Source organism: Chiloscyllium plagiosum, chromosome 32, assembly GCF_004010195.1.
Source record: "Chiloscyllium plagiosum isolate BGI_BamShark_2017 chromosome 32, ASM401019v2, whole genome shotgun sequence".
In the NCBI taxonomy this organism is placed as follows: domain Eukaryota; kingdom Metazoa; phylum Chordata; class Chondrichthyes; order Orectolobiformes; family Hemiscylliidae; genus Chiloscyllium; species Chiloscyllium plagiosum.
This window is the reverse complement of record NC_057741.1, coordinates 43,977,335-43,983,580: the sequence shown is the minus strand read 5'-3', so window position 1 is coordinate 43,983,580 and position 6,246 is coordinate 43,977,335.

The window sequence follows — 6,246 nt, the reverse complement described above, 5'->3', positions numbered from 1 at the left end:
TTTGCTTTCCCAAAATGCAGCACCTCGCAATTATCCGAATTAAACTCCATCTGCCACTTGCCAGCACACTAGTCCATCTGGTCCAGATCCTGTTGTAATCTGAGGTAACCTTCTTCGCTGTCCACTACACCTCCAATTTTGGTGTCATCTGCAAACTTACTAACTGTACCTCTTATGCTCGCATCCAAATCATTTATGTAAATGATGAAAAGTAGTGGACCCAGCACTGATCCTTGTGGCATATCACTGGTCATAGGCCTCCAGTCTGAAAGACAACCCTCCACCAGCACCCTCTCTCTTCTACCTTTGAGCCAGTTCTGTATCCAAATGGCTAGTCCTTCATGTGTTCCATGAGATCTAACCTTGCTAACCAGTCTCCCAAGGGGAACCTTGTTGAATGCCTTACTGAAGTCCATATAGATCACGTCTAACATTCTGCCCTCATCAATCCTCTTTGTTACTTCCTCAAAAAACTTAGTCAAGTTTGTGAGACATGATTTCCCACGCACAAAGCCATGTTGACTATCCCTATTCAGTCCTTGCCTTTCCAAATACAGGTACATCCTGTCCCTCAGGATTCCCTCCAACAACTTGCCCACCACCGTCGTCAGGCTCATAGGCCTATAGTTCCCTGGCTTGTCCTTACCACCCTTCTTAAACAGTGGCAACACGTTAGCCAACCTCCAGTGTTCTGGCACCTCACCTGTGACTATCAATGATACAAATATCTCAGTAATATAGCAGCTTGGTAATAGATCGGCAAGCGCAAAAATTTCTGCTTTCTACCACCTTCTGCAAGGTCTGCAGACTTGTAAATAAACAAACATATTACATAAATAACAATTACATTAAAAGTTTAGATTTTAAAATACAAATTCACACTTTTATACTGAAACTTTGTGCAATATTATATTCATGGTATTGTGATTCAGCACATTCTTAAGACAAGTAAGATATGGTTTCTAAACCATAGCAGGGTGGAAATTAGTTTCCAACCCCCATTGGAGAACATCAGATAACCATCACAATGAATCTTTATTCACAAAGTGAATGCCTAGTTTCTCCAGAGTTGTTCATGGCACGACATTTGCCCAGAGCTGAAAATGTGTTGCTGGAAAAGCGCAGCATTTGCCCACCCATTATCTATTTTCAGCCATAATTTACTTGGAGCAATTTTGTTAGTCCTTTTCTTTCTGGGAATAGGCATTTTTGGAATGTAGGAATTACTGGGAGGAGGATCAAGGTCCATCCAGTTTGTTTTTCCCCAATTTTCCTGACAGTATAATAAAAATGCAGTTGATGACTGATCATAACAATAAATTTTGATCATCAGATGCAGATAAGAGGTGAAAAAAATGCTCCAGTAATAGAAGGTGGCAGATTCAACAAATAGCAGTGTATCAGCTGACCTGTTGTCTTAGAATTTTTAAAAAATTCATTTATAGGATGAGGGCATCACTAGCTTGGGCACTTATTGCTTGTTCCTAATTGCCCTGGGACCTCAACAGTCAACCACATTGCTGAGGATCTGGAGTCATATGTACACAGATCAGCTAAGGATGGCAGTTACCCTCCCTAAAAGATAATTAGTGAACCAGATGTAGTTTTCCTGATAATGGATTCACAGTCAGACTTTTTTATAGAATCCAAATTCCACCATCTGATGTGGTGGGAGTTGAACCCAGGTACCAGAGTATTGCTGGGGGTCCCTGGATTTACAGTCCAGTCATAATACCACTAGGCCATTGCCTCCTTCAAACAATGTCAACTGATTAGGGATAATGTAGGCCCAGGATGCCAGGAAGAATCACAGTACCCTGCCTTTTTGCATTTTATTTTGCATTTTTAAACTTGGAATGCAAATGAGGTCTCAGTCTATTCCAACAATGCAGAGCTCCCTGAATACTGCATTAGCTGTTAGCCTCAACTCAGGACTTGAACTTTCAACCCTTTATTCTGAGACGAATAGTGCTACTAACTGTACCACGGAAGACAATGTCTTAATTTGATGTAAACTAGTTTATTCATGTAAGAAATGCTTATTCCTGTGTTATTGTCAAACTATTAGAAAAAAATTACACTTTCTCCAATAGAACACTGATTGGTTCTTAACATTGCATTCGGGTTCGCTGATGGCCCAGTGCAATATGAGTAAAACAGGTGCAAAGGTTGTGGGAAATTCAATCCAAAGCAATGAAACAACAGTACGACAAAAAACGAACCTTAATCTTGAACATCAGTGACAACTGAATGAGAAGCAAAAAATGCTGCAAAGAGATTATGCTTCTTGCAACAAATTATACGAACAGTAGTTACAACACATTCCTAGCACTACAAATGGGATTTCAGCTTTACAATGCAAAAACGCCCAGATTTTTAAGAAAAAACATGGACTATAAAGTTAAACTTTGCAAGTGAGCTAAGCCCTACTCGTACCCACCTTCTCAATTACAACCTGTTTTATAGACCTTGGACCCTTTACTTAAACAGCATCTTAAGTTGAAACAAACAAGGCCAAGAAAAGCCAATGTCAGACTAATAATCTGAACCAAGAGGATCTGAGGGGTGCAGGGGAAATGCTAATTGAACAGCTTTTAATTGAAGAGATTTGGCTGGTTTACAGAATTATTCTCAAGAGCTATTCATTTTAGAAAAGATTTAGAAGGGGAACTATTCTGTTTTAGTATTCGATATTGCACTGCCACCTGGACAGTGGGATGCAGAGCTTTGCACAGCATTCAAGCACAAATGCAAAGGCCCCTTTTGTACCCCAATGGGATGAGGAAGCCTCACAAATAGTATTCGCAAAAATCAGAAAGAAGATCTACAAGAGTACTGAGACCAAACCATTTCACAGCTGCCAGGCATGGCTGGTGTATTACAAAGCAAAAACTAAATCAGAGGGACTCTGAAATATTAACCAATCTTTCTGTTTTCTTTCATAAGTTGATGGGCCCCACTTACATATACATATTTCAAATTTAAGATTTTCAACATCTGAAGCATTTATCTTGTGTTATGAATTCCACTCTCACAATTTGACATTGAAACTCTGCCCTGCCTCTGCCCCACACATAAAATGGGAACAATCCTTTTACTTGTTAACTCCCCTCTTCCTGCATGTTTATCGCTCCTCATTATATTATTCACACGTTGCAGGGTTATTCATTCACTTCGCTCTCTCACTGTTTATTTATACGCCCTCTCCCAACTGGTTTTATCTCCACCTGCTGGGTAAATTGTCCTCTCCTCCACCCCCCCACCCCACCAAACTGCTGGTTTAATTTAGATCGATCTCTCAGCTGGAAATCTTGCTGCATTTGAATACACACTGCACTGCTTCTGTGTCTGAGGAGTCGTGAATAGTGCTGAACATAGTGCTGAACATTGTGCAATTCCTGAAGAAGGGCTTATGCCCGAAACGTCGATTCTCCTGCTCCTTTGATGCTGCCTGACCTGCTGTGCTTTTCCAGCAACACATTTTCAGCTCTGATCTCCAGCATCTGCAGTCCTCACTTTCTCCTATTGTGCAATCAGTGGCAAACATCCCCATTTCTAACCTTGTGAAGAAGCTGAAGGTGTTTGGGCCTCGGACACAAACCTGAGGAACTCCTGCGGAGATGTCCTGGAGCTGAGATGACTGACCTCCAACAAACACAACCATTTTCCTCTGTGCCAGGTATGGCTCCAACCAGCAGAGAGTTTGACCCCGATACTCATTGATTCCAACTTTGTCAGGGCCCCTTGATGCCACACTCGGTCAAATGCAGCCTTGACAACAAGGACTCTCACTCTCCCCTCCCTCTGGAATTCAGCTCTTTTGTCCATGTTTGAACCAAGGCTGTAATGAGGTCAGGAGCTGAGTGGCCCTGGCAGAACCTAAACTGGGCGTCACTGAGCAGGTTATTGCTGAGCAGGTGCTGCTTGATAGCGCTGTTGGTGACACCTTCCATTACTTTACTGATAGTTGTGAATAGACTGATGGGGCATGTGAGAGGTAATTTCGGTTGAAACTTTAAGATGTGCCTGGACCACAGACTGATCTATAATAAAAGACAAAACTTTTGTTTCTTTTCTAGAACATTTTATATACTCAAAAGTAGAATAGTTTAAATTGTGCAGAATGCTGACAATTTGTGAGCAGAGTAAAAACGAACAGGCCCTTGATTGATGAAACCATTAACACAGGCAGGGAAGGATGAGTCCTTGACTGATAAGACTGCAGGATAGGGGAACGACTCGAGAGACATCTGTTACAGATTGAAGTCTTTGACTGATAAGACAACAGGGTGAGAAAAACAACAACTTTAGAGACTCTGGAGCCATTTGTTGCAGACTTTGTGATAAGAATAATGATGTTTTTAAGAATGTGAACCTCATGGCTTGTTAGAGCCAAGGAGAGGAGGGACTTGTACTGTATATAATGGGAGACTTTGTAAGCCTCAGCGCGCCTTTTCTTCAAGGGTGCCCAACTCTGCAGACTTGACTTGTTAATAAAACTTTGTTTTCCTGAATTTGTCTAGAGCGATTAGTAATGAGGCCAGGAGCTGAGTGGCCCTGGCAGAACCTAAACTGGACGTCACTGAGCAGGTTATTGCTGAGCAGGTGCTGCTTGATAGCACTGTTGGTGACACCTTCCATCACTTTACTGATGGTTGTGAATAGACTGATGGGGCAGTAATTGGTCGGGTTGGATTTGTCCTGTTTTTTGTATGAAGGACATACCTGGACAATTTTCCACATTTGTTTTCCTGAATTTGTCTAGAGCGATTATTGAGAAGCGATTTTCGTTTCTAACAGGGCAGTAATTGGTCGGGTTGGATTTGTCCTGTTTTTTGTATGAAGGACATACCTGGACAATTTTCCACATTGTTGGGCAGATGCCAGTGTTGTAACTATATGGGAACAGCTTGGCTAGAACAGCAGCAGGTTCTGGAGCACATCTCTTCAGTCCTATTGCTGGAATGTTATCAGGGCCAGTAGCCTTTGCAGTATCCAGTGTCTCCAACCCTTTCCTTGATATCACTTGGACTGAACCAAACTTACTGCAATCTGTCAACTGTGACGCTGGGGACCACTTGAGGAAGCCAGGATGGATCATCCACTCGGCACTTCTGGCTGAAGATTGCAGCGAAAGCTTCAGCCTCATCTTTTGCCCTGATATGTTGGGCTCTTCCATCATTGAGGATGGGGATAGTTATGGAGCCTCCTCCTCCAGTGAGATGTTTAATTGTCCATCACTATTCCCGACGGGATGTGGCAGGACTGCAGAGCTTGGATCTGATCCGTTGCTTGTGGGATTGCATAGCTTGGTCTATCCCTTGCTGCTTATGCTGTTTGCCATGCAAGTAGTCCTGTTTGGAGGCTTCACCAGCTTGACATCTTATCTTCAAGTAGGGCTGGTGCTGCTCCCAGCATGTCCTCCTGCACTCTCCAATGAACCAGGGTTGATCCCCTAGTTTGATGGTAATGGTTGAGTGGGGGATATGCCAGGCCGTGAGGTTACAGATTGGGCTGGAGTACAGCCCTGCTGCTGTTGATGGCCCTCAGCGCCTCATGGATGCCCAATCTTGAGTTCAAAGTCTGTCTCACTTAGCATGGTGATACTGCCACATAATACGATGGAGATTATACTCAATGTGAAGTTGGGACTTTGTTTCCGCAAGGACATTGCAGTGGTTGTCTTACCAGAACTGTCATGAACAGATGCATCTATGTTACCCTCATCACCTACTGCAGACCGTGTCTAACAGCTATGTCCTTTAGGACCTGACCAGCTCAGTCAGTAGACCTGCCGCTGAGCCACTGTTGGAAATGGATATTGAAATTCCCCACCCAGAGTACATTTTGCACCCTTCCATTTTCAATGCTTCCTCTAAGTGTTTAATGTGGAAGAATATTAATTCATCAACTGAGGGAGGACAGTACATGGTAATCAGCAGGAAGTTTCCTTGCCCATGTTTAACCTGAAGCCATGAGACTTCATGGGATCCAGATTCAATGTTGAGGACTCCCAGGACAACTCCCTCCACTTTGTATCCCACTGTGCTGCCACCTCTGCTGGGTCTGTCCTACTGGTGGGACAGGACATATCCAGGGATAGTGATAATGGGGTCTGGGACATTGTCTGTAAGGTATAATTCCATGAGAATGACTATGTCAGGCTTGACCAGTCTGTGAGACAGCTCGCCCAATGTTGGCACTTGCCCCCAGATGTTAATGAGGAGGACGTTGCAGGGTCGACAG